Raw genomic sequence first — 17,432 nt, forward strand, 5'->3', positions numbered from 1 at the left:
TGTCTCCAGATTCTGATTGACGTGTTCGGTCTGACCATTCGACTGCGGGTGAAAAGCAGAAGAGAACGACAACCGAACCCCCAAGCGAGAACAGAAGGCCTTCCAGAATCTGGAAACAAATTGCGTGCCCCTATCAGAAACGATGTCTGAAGGAATGCCATGCAATTTGACAATGTGATCAACAAATGCTTGCGCCAGCGTCTTAGCATTGGGTAACCCAGGAAAGGGAATGAAATGCGCCATTTTGCTAAAACGGTCCACTACTACCAGAATCGCAGTCTTCCCTGAGGAACGAGGGCAGGTCCGTAATGAAGTCCATGGACAGATGCGTCCAAGGACGGGAAGGAATGGGTAACGGGAGGAGAGAACCCGATGGCCGTGAATGAGGGACCTTGGCACGAGCGCAGGTCTCGCAGGCTGCCACAAAAACCTCAACCGTCTTACAAAGAGCCGGCCACCAGAATCTCCGAGCAATGAGATCCACTGTGGCTCTACTTCCCGGGTGCCCAGCAAGGACAGTATTGTGGTGCTCCTTAAAAACCTTGTGTCGTAAAGCGAGAGGCACAAACAACCTCCCAGGAGGACAAAGATCAGGAGCCTCTCCCTGGGCTGCCTGAACCTCTGCCTCCAAATCAGGATAAAGAGAAGAGACGACAACCCCTTCAGGCAAAATGGGACCCGGGTCTTCAAAGTTCCCCCTTCCCGGAAAACAACGTGACAGGGCATCAGCCTTCACATTTTTAACCCCAGGGCGGAACGTGACAACAAAATTAAATCTAGAAAAGAACAAAGACCATCTAGCCTGTCTCGGGTTCAGACGCTTGGCTGACTCCAAGTAGGCCAGATTCTTATGGTCAGTAAACACGGTAATAGGGTGTCTGGCTCCCTCTAGCTAATGGCCCCATTCCTCAAAAGCTAATTTGATGGCCAACAACTCCCTATCTCCCACATTGAAATTTCTCTCTGCGGAGCAGAGTTTCCTTGAGAAAAAGGCACACTGTCGCCATTTGGCAGGAGAGGGACCCTGATATAAGACCGCACCCACACCCACCTCAGAAGCGTCCACCTCAACAATAAAAGGTAGAGAGACATCAGGTTGTACCAAAATGGGAGCGGAAGCAAAACTCTCCTTGATACTAGAAAAGGCCTTAAGCGCATCTACCGACCAGGAGGAAAATCTACCCCCTTTTTTAGTCATATCAGTGAGTGGTTTAACAACAGAGGAATAATTCAAAATGAACTTTCTGTAATAATTGGCAAAACCCAAAAACCGCATCAGCACCTTCTGATTCTCAGGGAGCTCCCAATCAAGCACAGCGCGGACCTTCTCAGGGTCCATGCGAAAACCAGAAGTGGAGAGAAGAAAACCAAGAAATTGAATCTCCGGAACCGCAAACACACATTTTTCCAGTTTAGCGTACAATTTATTCTCCCGCAGAATGAGCAAGACCTGACGAAGGTGGTCCCTATGAGTTTTGGAATCAGGAGAAAAAATCTAAATGTCATCTAGATACACCAGTACAAATTTCCCCATTACATGATAAAAAATGCTGTTCACAAAATGTTGGAAGACGGCCGGAGCATTCATCAAACCAAAGGGCATAACCTAATTCTCGAAATGACCCTCAGGGGTATTGAAGGCCGTCTTCCATTCGTCCCCTTCCCTGACCCTGACTAGATTGTATGCCCCTCTTAAATCCAACTTAGAAAAAACTTGTGATACAGTTCAGCTCCCTGAAATCCAGAGAAGGTCTTAAAGAACCATCTTTTTTTCTTAACAAAAAAACAAAACAGCATCAACAGGTGACTTCGAGGGTCGGATGTGTCCCTTTCTCAGGCTCTCAGAGATATAAGTACGCATAGCGACTCTTTCAGATTGAGAGAGATTGTATAAACGAGATTTTGGCAGCTTGGCGCCTGGGATGAGATTAATAGGGCAATCGTACTCCCGATGAGGGGGCAGCTCCTGGACACCACTCTCGGAAAACACACCCGAAAATTCTGAGAGAAAAGATGGTACAGTCTTGGTAGAAACCTCTGAAAGAGACGCCGTGAGGCAATTCTCTGCAAAAGTCACTCCAACAATTTATTTGCCTTGCTTGCCAATCAATGGTGGGGTTATGTTTAGTTAGCCTGGGTAGCCCCAACACTAGAGGAGTAGGTAATCCGCTTAGGACGAAACATGACATATCCTCAACATGAGCATCACCCACAGTCAAACGGATATTGTGAACTATGCCCTTTAAGGATTTTTCAGAAAGTGGAGCGGAGTCGATAGCAAAAACAGGTATGTCCTTTCCCAAAGTGCATACCTGGAAACCATGTGTTATAGCAAATTGATTATCAATGAGATTGACAGCTGCGCCACTATCTACAAAAATCTCACAAACAATGTTCTTGCTATCAAGCGCCACCCCGGCAGGTAGGACAAAACGGGAACTACAAGCAAACAGCAAACCTTCAATTTTTGCATCAACCTTGCCAATAGTAGCAAATGGAAAGTTTTTAGAGGGTTTTTTTTCTTTTGTTTTTTACCCTCCGAAAACTCCCTGAATCTCCTAGAGGGGCAAACATTAGCGAAATGATTTATTCCCCCACAAGAGAAACAAACCCTCCTCTGAGAGCTGAATCCTCTACTATCAGAGGCAAGCAAACCCAGCTGCATGGCCTCCTGCTCAGAGGGGATTGAGAGAGACTGAGGCCCCTGCGCACTGAATGAGACCACCCCACTGTCCTTGGACTGAATATGACATGAAGGAGTGGTCTCTCCTCTCTCTAAGACGCCTGTCAATACGGACAGCTAGAGACATGGCAGAGTCCAACAAGGCAGATCTCTCATGAAACGCAAATGCATCTTTCAATCCCTCCGAAAGACCATGTCAAAATTGACTTCCTAGTGCAGCATCGTTCCAACCAGTATCAGCTGCCCATCTCCGAAATTCAGAACAATATATCTCTGCGGACTGTTTACCCTGGCATAAAAGACGCAGTTTAGATTCAGCCAGAGCAATACGATCCGGGTCATCATATATCTGCCCCAGGGCTACAAAAAATTCATCCACCGATCGGAGAGGCCGTGCCCCCACCGGCAGCGAAAAGGCCCAAGACTGACCGTTATCCCTGAGCAGCGAGATGATGATCCCCACCCTCTGCTCCTCATCACCAGAGGAATGGGGAAGTAGGCGAAAATGGAGTTTGCAAGCCTCTCTAAAGCGAACAAAATTCTCACTACCCCCGGAGAACGTATCCAGAAGCGAGATCTTAGGCTCTGAACAAACTCCATGAACGCAAGCAGAACCGGTCACCTGAAACTGAGACACAGTTTTACGGAGATCTGCTACCTCCAGTGAAAGACCCTGCATGCGGTCAATCAAGGCTGAAACCGTATCCATGCTTAAGACGGTAATGGCGGTTTATAATGTCATGGATGATATTGCAGATAGCTGGAAGTTATGGATAAACATCCGACTGGCTTGATCCCAAACTAAGGAGCATAAAGGTGACCCCTGGAAAACCCTAAGAGCTCACCCTGACTGCTAAGCTCATACAAAGGTCTCAGAGGTAGACAATTGCATGCCCTCGTACCTAGACTGTGTGACACCTATAATAGTGAGGGAACACGACCACCGGCTTCCTGCACTTAATACGGAGGGAGTCAGGTTCACCTAGAATAAAGCCAGCAAGTAAACACAATACAAGAAAGGACTTATCTGAACAAGCAGTAACAGAAGTCTCCAGCAGTGATCACTTCAATCCAGGAAGTAATATAAACCGCAAAGTGAGGCAGTATGGGAGGGAATATAAAGGGAGGCAATTAGTGTGAATAGGTGACAGCTGGGAGAAGGAACGGAGAAGACAAAGTGAAACCAAAACAAAGAACATCATGCAAGAGGTACAGAAGAACGTCTGCCAGACCTTCTCAGAGAGCTGGCGGTGACAGACTGGGGCGTGATCAGAAATCACCATATCTTCAATTTTTGGTTCTGTGAAACGCCCCAAGGAAACCCTGTCGGCTAAAATATGATGGTGATAAGTTCCCTTGCTGGGATATGCTCCTGCACCCCCACTATGCGCAAGTTGCTCCTTCTGGAGCGGTTTTCCAGATCATCGATTTTCGCCCATAGCCTGGCCTTTTCTACTACCGCCTGGGACAGGCGATTCTTGATCACTATGTTGTCTGTTTCCACCGCCTCCAGTCTTGTTTCCAAATATTCCAGGCAGGCTGAGTGTTGTTTGATCTCAGCTTGCAGCGCCCCAAGCGACTGGGCCACGGTGGAGGAGAGGGCCTCCTGGAGATCTGGTATTATGCGTGTGGCAACCTCCAGTGCTAGATGTTTGTAGTCAATGCACGGCTTGCTAGCGTCTTACAAAAGATCACCAGGGTTATCTGTTGGCTGCTCCGGGGATCGCGACCCCTCGCATTCCTCTGGTGGGGCCGCCATCTTGGGATCTGCAGTGTGCTTGTCAGCTTTCGCCGAATAATTTTCGCTTTGCTCCCCATAGGAATCAGGAAACGATCCATAGACCGAAGGTCTGGAGTCAGAGTGTTTGTGTCCAGCTGCACTCTTAGTCCTGTAGCTGGAAAGGTGAAGGGAGCCGCGTATAAGTTGCTTCAGGTACGGAGCTCCTGCTACACGCTGCTGCTCATGCTGGCGCCGGAACTGGAAGTCCTTAGAGGTTTTTTTCACCCTAACCAAAAAGCTGTATTTCTGTCCTAAATGTGACAGTCACTTATGCTTGTCTAATCCCAGATGTGCAATATATTAGAGGCTTTTTTCACCCCAGTAACCAAAAAGCCGTATTTCTGGCCTAAATGTGACAGTCACTTATGCTTGTCTAATCCCAGATGTGCAGTATATTAGAGGCTTTTTTCACCCCAGTGACCAAAAAGCCGTATTTCTGGCCTAAGGCTGGGTTCACACCTGAGCGTTTTACAGCGCGTTCCTGCGCGCTGCAAAACGCTCAACAGGCAAAAACCAATGATTCCCTATAGGCATGGTTCTCACGGGAGCGTTTTGCAGCGCGTACGAATGAGCTGTAAAACGCCCTACGCCCCAAGAAGTGCAGGAGCTTTTTGGGGCATAATGTCACGCGTTCCCGTACATAGACTTCCGGGAACGTGCGACAATGTGCGTTTGCTTGTTTCCGGAGCCACGTATGTAAACGCCCGATAAAATCGCGCATACCGAGCGCAACAGAGTACGCTCAGGTGTGAACCCAGCGTTATTGTGACAGTCACTTATGCTTGTCTAATCCCAGATGTGCAGTATATTGGAGAGTTTTTTCACCCTAACCAAAAAGCGGTATTTCTGTCCTAAATGTGACAGTCACTTATGCACGTGTAATCCCAGATGTGCAATATATTAGAGGCTTTTTTGACCCCAGTAACCAAGAAGCTGTATTTCTGTCATAATTGTGACAGTCACTTATGCTTGTATAATCCCAGATGTGCAGTATATTAGAGGGGTTTTTCACCCTAACCAAAAAGCTGTATTTCTGTCCTAAATGTGACAGTCACTTATGCACGTGTAATCCCAGATGTTCAGTATATGAGAGGCTTTTTTCACCCCAGTATGCCAAAGCCGTATTTATGGCCTAAATGTGACAGTCACTTATGCACGTGTAATCCCAGATGTGCAATATATTAGAGGCTTTTTTCACCCCAGTGACCAAAAAGCCGTATTTATGGCATAAATGTGACAGTCACTTATGCTTGTCTAATCCCAGATGTGCAGTATATTAGAGGGTTTTTTCACCCTAACCAAAAAGCTATATTTCTGTCCTAAATGTGAAAGTCACTTATGCTTGTCTAATCCCAGATGTGCAGTATATTAAAGGTTTTTTTCAACCTAACCAAAAAGCTGTATTTCTGTCCTAAATGTGACAGTCACTTATGCTTGTCTAATCCCAGATGTGCAGTGTAACAGAGGCTTTTTTCACCCCAGTATGCCAAAGCTGTATTTATGGCCTAAATGTGACAGTCACTTATGCACGTGTAATCCCAGATTTGCAATATATTAGAGGCTTTTTTCACCCCAGTGACCCAAAATCTGTATTTATGGCCTAAATGTGACAGTCACTTATGCTTGTCTAATCCCAGATGTGCAGTATATCAGAGGATTTTTTCACCCCAGTATGCCAAAGTCGTATTTATGGCCTAAATGTGACAGTGACTTATACACGTGTAATCCCAGATGTGCAGTATATTAGAGGGTTTTGTCACCATAACAAAAAACTGTATTTCTGTCCTAAATGTGACAGTGACATATGCACGTGTAATCTCAGATGTGCAGTATATTAGAGGCTTTTTTCACGCCAGTATGCCAAAGCCGTATTTATGGCCTAAATGTGACAGTGACTTATACACGTGTAATCACAGATCTGCAGTATTTTAGAGGGTTTTTTCACCCCAGTAACCAAAAAGCTGTATTTCTGTCCTAATTGTGACAGTGACTTATGCACGTGTAATGCCAGATGTGCAGTATATTAGAGGCTTTTTTTACCCCAGTATGACAAAGCCGTATTTATGGCCTAAATATGATAGTCAATTATGCACATCTAATCCCAGATGCGCATTATATTAGAGGGTTTTTTCACCCCAGTATACCAAAGCCGTATTTATGGCCTAAATGTGACAATGACTTATGCATGTGTAATCACAGATGTGCAGTATATTAGAGGCTTTTTTCACCCCAGTATGCTAAAGCCGTGTTTATGGCCTAAATGTAACAGTGACTTATGCATGTGTAATCACAGATGTGCAGTATATTAGAGGCTTTTTTCACCCTAAAGCAAAAGCTGTATTTCTGTCCAAAATGTGACAGTGATTTATGCACGTGTAATCACAGATGTGCAGTATATTAGAGGGTTTTTTCACCCCAGTAAACAAAAAGCTGTATTTCTGTCCTAAATGTGACAGTGACTTATGCATGTGTGATCACAGATGTGCAGTATTTTATAGGCTTTTTTCACTCTAATTAAAAAGCTGTATTTCTGTCCTAAATGTGACAATGACTTATGCACGTGTAATCACAGATGTGAAGTATATTAGAGGCTTTTTTTAACCCCAGTAACCAAAAAGCTGTATTTCTGTCCTAAATGTGACAGTGACTTATGCACGTGTAATCACAGATGTGCAGTATATTAGAATCTTTTTTCACCCCAGTATGCCAAAGCCGTATTTATGGCCTAAATGTGACAGTGACTTATGCATGTGTAATCACAGATGTGCAGTATATTAGAGGCTTTTTTCACCCCAGTGACCCAAAATCTGTATTTATGGCCTAAATGTGACAGTCACTTATGCTTGTCTAATCCCAGATGTGCAGTATATCAGAGGATTTTTTCACCCCAGTATGCCAAAGTCGTATTTATGGCCTAAATGTGACAGTGACTTATACACGTGTAATCCCAGATGTGCAGTATATTAGAGGGTTTTGTCACCATAACAAAAAACTGTATTTCTGTCCTAAATGTGACAGTGACATATGCACGTGTAATCTCAGATGTGCAGTATATTAGAGGCTTTTTTCACGCCAGTATGCCAAAGCCGTATTTATGGCCTAAATGTGACAGTGACTTATACACGTGTAATCACAGATCTGCAGTATTTTAGAGGGTTTTTTCACCCCAGTAACCAAAAAGCTGTATTTCTGTCCTAATTGTGACAGTGACTTATGCACGTGTAATGCCAGATGTGCAGTATATTAGAGGCTTTTTTTACCCCAGTATGACAAAGCCGTATTTATGGCCTAAATATGATAGTCAATTATGCACATCTAATCCCAGATGCGCATTATATTAGAGGGTTTTTTCACCCCAGTATACCAAAGCCGTATTTATGGCCTAAATGTGACAATGACTTATGCATGTGTAATCACAGATGTGCAGTATATTAGAGGCTTTTTTCACCCCAGTATGCTAAAGCCGTGTTTATGGCCTAAATGTAACAGTGACTTATGCATGTGTAATCACAGATGTGCAGTATATTAGAGGCTTTTTTCACCCTAAAGCAAAAGCTGTATTTCTGTCCAAAATGTGACAGTGATTTATGCACGTGTAATCACAGATGTGCAGTATATTAGAGGGTTTTTTTCACCCCAGTAAACAAAAAGCTGTATTTCTGTCCTAAATGTGACAGTGACTTATGCATGTGTGATCACAGATGTGCAGTATTTTATAGGCTTTTTTCACTCTAATTAAAAAGCTGTATTTCTGTCCTAAATGTGACAATGACTTATGCACGTGTAATCACAGATGTGAAGTATATTAGAGGCTTTTTTTAACCCCAGTAACCAAAAAGCTGTATTTCTGTCCTAAATGTGACAGTGACTTATGCACGTGTAATCACAGATGTGCAGTATATTAGAATCTTTTTTCACCCCAGTATGCCAAAGCCGTATTTATGGCCTAAATGTGACAGTGACTTATGCATGTGTAATCACAGATGTGCAGTATATTAGAGGGTTTTCTCACCCAGTAACCAAAAAGCTGCTTTTTTGTCCTAAATGTGACAGTGACTTATGCACGTGTAATCCCAGATGTGCAGTATATAAGATTTATTTTTTACCCGTACCAAAAAGCTGTATTTCTGTCCTAAATGTGACAGTGACTTATGCACATGTAATCCCAGATATGCAGTATATTAGAGGCTTTTTTTACCCCAGTATGCCAAAGCCGTATTTATGGCCTAAATGTGACAGTGACTTACGCACGTGTAATCACAGATGTGCAGTATATTAGTGGTTTTTTCACCCTAACCAAAAAGCTGTATTTATGGCCTAAATGTGACAGTCACTTATGCACGTCTAATCCTAGATATGCATTATATTAGAGGGTTCTTTCACCCCAGTAGGCCAAAGCCGTATTTATGGGCTAAATGTGACAGTGACTTACGCACGTGTAATCACAGATGTGCAGTATATTAGAGGCTTTTTTCCCCCCAGTATGCCAAAGCCGTATTTATGGCCTAAATGTGACAGTGACTTACGCACGTGTAATCACAGATGTGCAGTATATTAGTGGTTTTTTCACCCTAACCAAAAAGCTGTATTTCTGTCCTAAATGTGACAGTCACTTATGCTTGTCTAATCCCAGATGTGCAGTATATTAGAGGCTTTTTTCACCCTAACTAAAAAGCTGTATTTATGGCCAAAATGTGACAGTCACTTATGCTTGTTTAATCCCAGATGTGCAGTATATAAGAGGCTTTTTTCACCCCAGTAACCAAAAAGTTGTATTTCTGGCCTAAATGTGACAGTCACTTATGCTTGTCTAATCCCAGATGTGCAGCATATTAGAAGGTTTTTTTTACCCTAAACAAAAAGCTGTATTTCTGTCCTAAATGTGACAGTCACTTATGCTTGTCTAATCCCAGATGTGCAGTATATTAGAGGGTTTTTTCACCCCAGTATACCAAAGCCGTTTTTATGACCTAAATGTGACAGTCACTTATGCACATGTAATCCCAGTTGTGAAATATATTAGAGGCTTTTTTCACCCCAGTAACCAAAAAGCCGTATTTCTAGCCTAAGGCTATGTTTACACCTGAGCGTTTTACAGCGCGTTCCTACACGCTGTAAAACGCTCAACAGACAAGTACCAATGATTTCCTATGGGCATGGTTCTCACCTGAGCGTTTTACAGCGCGTACGAATTTTGCTGTAAAACGCCCTACGCCCCAAGAAGTACAGGAGCGTCTTTGGGGCGAAATGTCGCGCATTCCCGTACATAGACTTCCCGGAACGCGCAACAATGTACGTTTGCTTGTTTCCAGAGCCGCGTATGTAATCGCCCGATAAAATCGTGCATACAGAACGCAACAGAGTGCGCTCAGGTGTGAACCCAGCGTTAATGTGACAGTCACTTATGCTTGTCTAATCCTAGATGTGCAGTATATTAGAGGGTTTTTTCACCCTAACCATAAAGCTATATTTCTGTCCTAAATGTGAGTCACTTATGCTTGTCTAATCCCAGATGTGCAGTATATCAGAGGATTTTTTCACCCCAGTATGCCAAAGCTGTATTTATGGCCTTAATGTGACAGTCACTTAGGCACGTGTAATCCCAGATGTGCAATATATTAGAGGCTTTTTTCACCCCAATAACTAAAAAGCCGTATTTCTGGCCTAAGGCTAGGTTCACACCTGAGCATTTTACAGCGCGTTCCTACGCGCTGTAAAACGCTCAACAGGCAATAACCAATGATTCCCTATGGGCATGGTTCTTAACTGAGCGTTTTACAGCGCGTACGAACGTGCTGTAAAACGCCCTACGCCATAAGAAGTACAGGAGCTTCTTTGGGGCGTAATGTCGAGCGTTCCCGTACATAGACTTCCGGGAACGCGCTACAATGTACGTTTGCTTGTTTCCGGAGCCGCGTATGTAAACGCCCGATAAAATCGCGCATACAGAGCACAACAGAATACGCTCAGGTGTGAACCCAGCGTTAATGTGACAGTCACTTATGCTTGTCTAATCCCAGATGTGCAGTATATTAGAGGGTTTTTTCACCCTAACCAAAAAGCTGTATTTCTGTCCTCAAATGTGACAGTCACTTATGCTTCTCTAAACCCAGATGTGCAGTATATTAGAGGATTTATTTCACTCTAACCAAAAAGCTGTATTTTTGTCCTAAATGTGACAGTCGCTTATGCTTGTCTAATCCCAGATGTGCAGTATATTAGAGGTGTTTTTTCACCCTAACCAAAAAACTGTATTTCTGTCCTAAATGTGACAGTCATTTATGCTTGTCTAATCCGAGATGTGCAGTATATTAGAGGCTTTTTTCCCCCCAGTGACCAAAAAGCAGTATTTCTGTCCTAAATGTGACAGTCACTTATGCATGTCTATTCCCAGATGTGCAGTATATCAGAGGCTTTTTTCTCCCCAGTATGCCAAAGCTGCATTTATGGCCTTAATGTGACAGTGACTTATGCATGTGTAATCACAGATGTGCAGTATTTTATAGGCTTTTTTCACCCTAACCAAAAAGCTGAATTTCTGTCCTAAATGTGACAGTGACTTATGCACGTGTAATCCCAGATATGCAGTACATTAGAGGCTTTTTTCACCCCAGTATGCCAATGCCGTATTTTCGGCCTAAATGTGACAGTGACTAATGCACGTGTAATCACAGATGTGCAGTATATTAAAGGTTTTTTTCACCCCAGTAATTAAAAAGCTGAATTTCTGTCCTAAATGTGACAGTCACTTATGCACGTGTAATCCCAGATGTGTAGTATATTAGAGGCTTTTTTCACCCTAACTAAAAAGCTGTATTTATGGCCTAAATGTGACAGTGACTTATGCACGTGTAATCAGAGATGTGCAGTATATTAGAGGGTTTTTTCAACCTAACCAAAAAGCTATTTTTCTGTCCTAAATGTAACAGTGACTTATGCGCATCTATTCCCAGATACTCAGTATATTAAAGTTTTTTTTTACCCCAGTAACCAAAAAGCTGTATTTCTGTCCTAAATGTGACAGTGACTTATGCGTATGTAATCACAGATGTGCCGTATATTAGAGTTTTTATTTTTACCCCAGTAACCAAAAAGCTGTATTTCTGTCCTAAATGTGACAGTGACTTATGCACGTGTAATCACAGATGTGCAGTATATTAAAGGCTTTTTTCACCCCAGTATGATAAAGCCGTATTTATGGCCCAAATGTGACAGTGACTTATGCACGTGTAATCACAGATGTGCAGTATATTAGAGGTTTTTTTCACCCTAACCAAAAAGCTGTATTTCTGTCCTAAATGTGACAGTGACTTATGCATGTGTAATCACAGATGTGCAGTATATTAGAGGCTTTTTTCACCCCAGTATGCCAAAGCCGTATTTATGGCCTACATGTGACAGTGACTTATGCACGTGTAATCCCAGATGTGCAGTATATTAGAGGCTTTATTCACCCCAGTATGCCAAAGCCGTATTTATGGCCCAAATGTGACAGTGACTTATGCACGTGTAATCACAGATGTGCAGTATATTAGAGGGTTTTTTCACCCCAGTAACTAAAAAGCTATATTTCTATCCTAAATGTGACAGTGACTTATGCATGTCATCACAGATGTGCAGTATATTAGGTTTTTTCACCCCAGTAACCAAAAAGCTGTATTTCTGTCCTAAATGTGACAGTGACTTATGCATGTGTAATCACAGATATGCAACATATTAGAGGCTTTTTTCACCTCAGTATTCCAAAACCGTATTTATGGCCTAAATGTGACAGTGACTTATGCATGTGTAATCACAGATGTGCAGTATATTTGATGCTTTTTTCACCTTAACCAAAAAGCTGTATTTTTGTCCTAAATGTGACAGTGACTTATGCAGGTGTAATCACAGATGTGCAGTATATTAGAGGGTTTTTTGACACCAGTAACCAAAAAGCTGTATTTCTGTCCTAAATGTCAGTGACTTATGCACGTCTATTCCCAGATGCTCAGTATATTAAAGGGTTTTTTCACCCCAGTATGCCAAAGCCGTATTTATGGCCTAAATGTGACAGTCACTTATGCACGTGTAATCACAGATGTGCAGAATATTAGAGGCTTTTTTCACCCCAGTAACCAAAAAGCTGTATTTTTGTCCTAAATGTGACAGTGACTTATGCGTATGTAATCACAGATGTGCAGTATATTAGAGGGTTTTTTTTACCCCAGTAACCAAAAGGCTGTATTTCTGTCCTAAATGTGACAGTGACTTATGCACGTGTAATCACAGATGTGCAGTATATTAGAGGCTTTTTTCACCCCAGTATGCCAAAGCCGTATTTATGGCCTAAATGTAACAGTGACTTATGCACGTGTAATCACAGATGTGCAGTATATTAGAGGCTTTTTTCACCCCAGTATGCCAAAGCCGTATTTATGGCCTAAATGTGACAGTGACTTATGCACGTGTAATCACAGATGTGCAGTATATTAGAGGCTTTTTTCACCCCAGTAACCAAAAAGCTGTATTTCTGTCCTAAATATGACAGTGACTTATGCACGTGTAATCACAGATGTGCACTATATTAGAGGGTTTTTTCACCCCAGTAACCAAAAGGCTATATTTCTGTCCTAAATGTGAAAGTGACTTATGCATGTGTCATCACAGATGTGCAGTATATTAGAAGGTTTTTTCACCTCAGTAACCAAAAAGCTGTATTTCTGTCCTAAATGTGACAGTGAATTATGCACGTGTAATCACAGATGTGCTGTTTATTAGAGGCTTTTTTCACCCCAGTATGCCAAAGCTGTATTTATGGCCTAAATGTGACAGTGACTTATGCACGTGTAATCACAGATATGCAATATATTAGAGGCTTTTTTCACCCCAATATGCCAAAGCCGTATTTCTGTCCTAAATGTGACAGTGACTTATGCACGTGTAATCACAGATGTGCAGTATATTAGAGGCTTTTTTCACCCTAACTAAAAAGCTGTATTTCTGTCCTAAATGTGACAGTGACTTATGCACGTGTAATCACAGATGTGCAGTATATTTGATGCTTTTTTTCACCCTAACCAAAAAGCTGTATTTTTGTCCTAAATGTGACAGTGACTTATGCATGTGTAATCACAGATCTGCAGTATTTTATAGGCTTTTTTCACCCCAGTAACCAAAAAACTGTATTTCGATCCTAAATGTGACAGTGACTTATGCACGTGTAATCACAGATGTGCAGTATATTAGAGGGTTTTTTGACACCAGTAACTAAAAAGCTGTATTTCTGTCTTAAATGTCACAGTGACTTCTGCACATGTAATCCCAGATGTGCAGTATATTAGTTTTTTTTTTACCCTAACCAAAAAGCTGTATTTCTGTCCTAAATGTAACAGCGACTTATGCATGTCTATTCCCAGATGTGCAGTATATTAAAGGTTTTTTTCACCCCAGTATGCCAAAGCCAAATTTATTGCCTAAATGTGACAGTGACTTATGCATGTGTAATCACAGATGTGCAGTATATTAGAGGGTTTTTTCACCCCAGTAACCAAAAAGCTGTATTTCTGTCCTAAATGTGACAGTGACTTATGCACGTGTAATTAGAGGGTTTTTTCACCCCAGTATTCCAAAGCCGTATTTATGGCCTAAATACTGACTTTCATTGATGATTATTCTAGGTACACAATAACTTATCTAATGAAGCACAAAAGTGAGACATTAGAAAAACTTCAAGAGTTTGTAGCTATGACAAGCAACAAGATATAAAGGAAACCTGGAATAATACGCACTGACAATGGATGGGAATTATGAGTACAGAGATGGAATCATACCTAAAGAAATAAGGTATTATACACTAAACAACTGTACCATACACTCCTAAGCAAAACGGCGTGGCAGAAAGAAAGAATCTCACTCTTGTAGAAATGACCAGATGTATGATTTCAGACGCTGCATTACCTAACAAATACTAGGGAGAAGTGATAATGACTGCAACATACCTACAAAACAGGGTCCCATCAAAAGCTATTGAAAGTACACCATATGAAATGTGGAATGGATCAAAACCTAACGTAGGGCACATCAGAGTGTTTGGCTGTAAAGCACACGCCTACATTCCAAGTGCGAAACGCTCCAAGTTGGAGAACAAAGCCATAGAAGGCATTCTGGTGGGCTACAGTGAGCAGAGTAAGGGATATAGAATCCTTTGTCCAAAGACCAACAAGATCACAGTAAGCCTACTGTGGGTTCTACTGGCTCATTGATTGTAAGTTCCACTTCTTGTTCTGGCTCTTGTCCTGCTTTGCATGGGTCAGCGTTTCTTGCTGATTCAGCATGCAAATCCTCTCTACATTTTTCAAGAATTGTATTATCTGGTGCTTCGCTTTCATCAAAATAAACACTGCGTTTATTTTGATGAAAGCGAAGCATCAGATAATACAATTCTTGAAAAATGTAGAGAGGATTTGCATGCTGAATCAGCAAGAAACGCTGACCCATGCAAAGCAGGACAAGAGCCAGAACAAGAAGTGGAACTTACAATCAATGAGCCAGTAGAACCCACTGAACAATCGCGATCCCCTGCCCGCCTCCCGCCGAATGATCGTTGGCTTCTAGTGGGTATACCAGGGTGTCAGCACATTGCTGACACTCTGGTATAAATGGCTGACATCTGTGAATGGATGTCAGCCGTTTAACCCTTTCCATACAGCGGTCCGTACGGACCGCTGTATGGAAAGAGTTAACAGTAAGATGCGGCTCCCTCCCTCTCCCATCGGGGGGCTGCTGTGCCTTTGCAGCCCCCTGACAGGATGGGGTGACAGAGGGAGGGAGCCCCAGTCCTTACCCTTCCCCTTCTGCGAAGTTGTGGCCACAACTTCGCAGCGGGGAAGGTTCCCATGGCAACAGGACGCCTTCTCAGGCGTCCTGCTGTCCATGGTGCTGAACAGATCTATGCTAGAGGCATAGATCTGTTCAGACAAAGTGTAAGTAAAATACAGTACAATATATATTGTACTGTACTGTATTATACAGATATCAGACCCACTGGATCTTCAAGAACCAAGTGGGTCTGGGTAAAAAAAAAGTAAGAAAAAGTGAAAAAAAAGTGAAAATCAAAAAACACATTTATCACTAATTAAAAATGAAAAAAATAAAATTCCCTACACATGTTTGGTATTGCCGCGTCCGTAACGACCTGATCTATAAAACGGTCATGTTACTTTCCCTGCACGGTGAACGCCATAAAAAAAAAAAAAAAAAACTATGAGAAAATTGAAATTTTACCTTACTTCTCAAAAAAGGTATTAAAAGTGATCAAAAAAGTCGCATGTACGCCAAAATAGTGCCAATCAAACCGTCATCTCATCCCGCAAAAAATGAGACCCTACCCAAGATAATCGCCCAAAAACTGAAAACTCTATGGCTCTTAGACTATGGAAACACTAAAACATGATTTTTTTTGTTTCAAAAATGAAATCATTGTGTAAAACTTACATAAATAAAAAAAAGTATACATATTAGGTATCGCCGTGTCCGTATCGACCGGCTCTATAAAAATATCACATGAGTTAACCCCTCAGGTGACCACCGTAAAAAAATAAAAACGGTTTAAAAAAAGCAATTTTTTGTCATCTTACGTCACAAAAAGTGCAATAGCAAGCGATCAAAAAGTCATATGCACCCCAAAATAGTGCCAATAAAACAGCCATCTCATCCCGCAAAAAATGAGACCCTACTTAAGATAGTCGCCCAAAAACTGAAAAAACTATGGCTCTTAGGCTATGGAGACACTAAAACTTTTTTTGTTTTAAAAATGAAATCATTGTGTAAAACTTACATAAATAAAAAAAATTGTATACATATTAGGTATTGTCGCGTCCGTGACACCCTGCTCTATAAAATTACCACATGATCTAACCTTTCAGATGAATGTTGTAAATAACAAAAAAAAAAAAAGGTGCCAAAAAAGCTATTTCTTGTTACCTTGCCGCACAAAAAGTGTAATATAGAGCAACCAAAAATCATATTTACCCTAAACTAGTACCATCAAAACTGCCACCTTATCCCGTAGTTTGTAAAATGGGGTCACGTTTTTGGAGTTTCTACTCTAGGGGTGCATCAGGGGGGCTTCAAATGGGACATGGTGTCAAAAAAACCAGTCCAGCAAAATCTGCCTTCCAAAAACCGTATGGCATTCCTTTCCTTCTGCGCCCTGCCGTGTGCCCGTACAGCGGTTTACAACCACATATGAGGTGTTTCTGTAAACTACAGAATCAGGGCCATAAATATTGAGTTTTGTTTGGCTGTTAACCCTTGCTTTGTTACTTGAAAAAAAATATTAAAATGGAAAATCTGCCAAAAAATTGAAATTTTGAAATTGTATCTCTATTTTCCATTAAATCTTGTGCAACACCTAAAGGGTTAACAAAGTTTGTAAAATCAGTTTTGAATACCTTGAGGGGTGTAGTTTCTTAGATGGGGTCACTTTTAGGGAGTTTCTACTCTAGGGGTGCATCAGGGGGCTTCAAATGGGAGATGGTGTCAAAAAACCAGTCCAGCAAAATCTGCCTTCCAAAAACCAAACGGCGCACCTTTCACTCTACGCCCCGCTGTGTGGCCGTACAGTAGTTTACAGTCACATATGGGGTGTTTCTGTAAACGACAGAGTCAGGGCAATAAAGATACAGTCTTGTTTGGCTGTTAACCCTTGCTTTGTTAGTGGAAAAAATGGGTTAAAATGGAAAATTAGGCAAAAAAATGAAATTTTCAAATTTCATCCCCATTTGCCAATAACTCTTGTGCAACACCTAAAGGGTTAACGAAGTTTGTAAAATCAGTTTTAAATACCTTGAGGGGTGTAGTTTATAGAATGGGGTCATTTTGGGGTGGTTTCTATTATATAAGCCTCGCAAAGTGACTTCAGAGCTGTAGTGGTCCCTAAAAATTGGGTTTTGTAAATTTCTGAAAAATTTCAATATTTGCTTCTAAAGT

Source organism: Bufo bufo, chromosome 5 (assembly GCF_905171765.1).
Source record: "Bufo bufo chromosome 5, aBufBuf1.1, whole genome shotgun sequence".
Taxonomy (NCBI): Eukaryota; Metazoa; Chordata; class Amphibia; order Anura; family Bufonidae; genus Bufo; species Bufo bufo.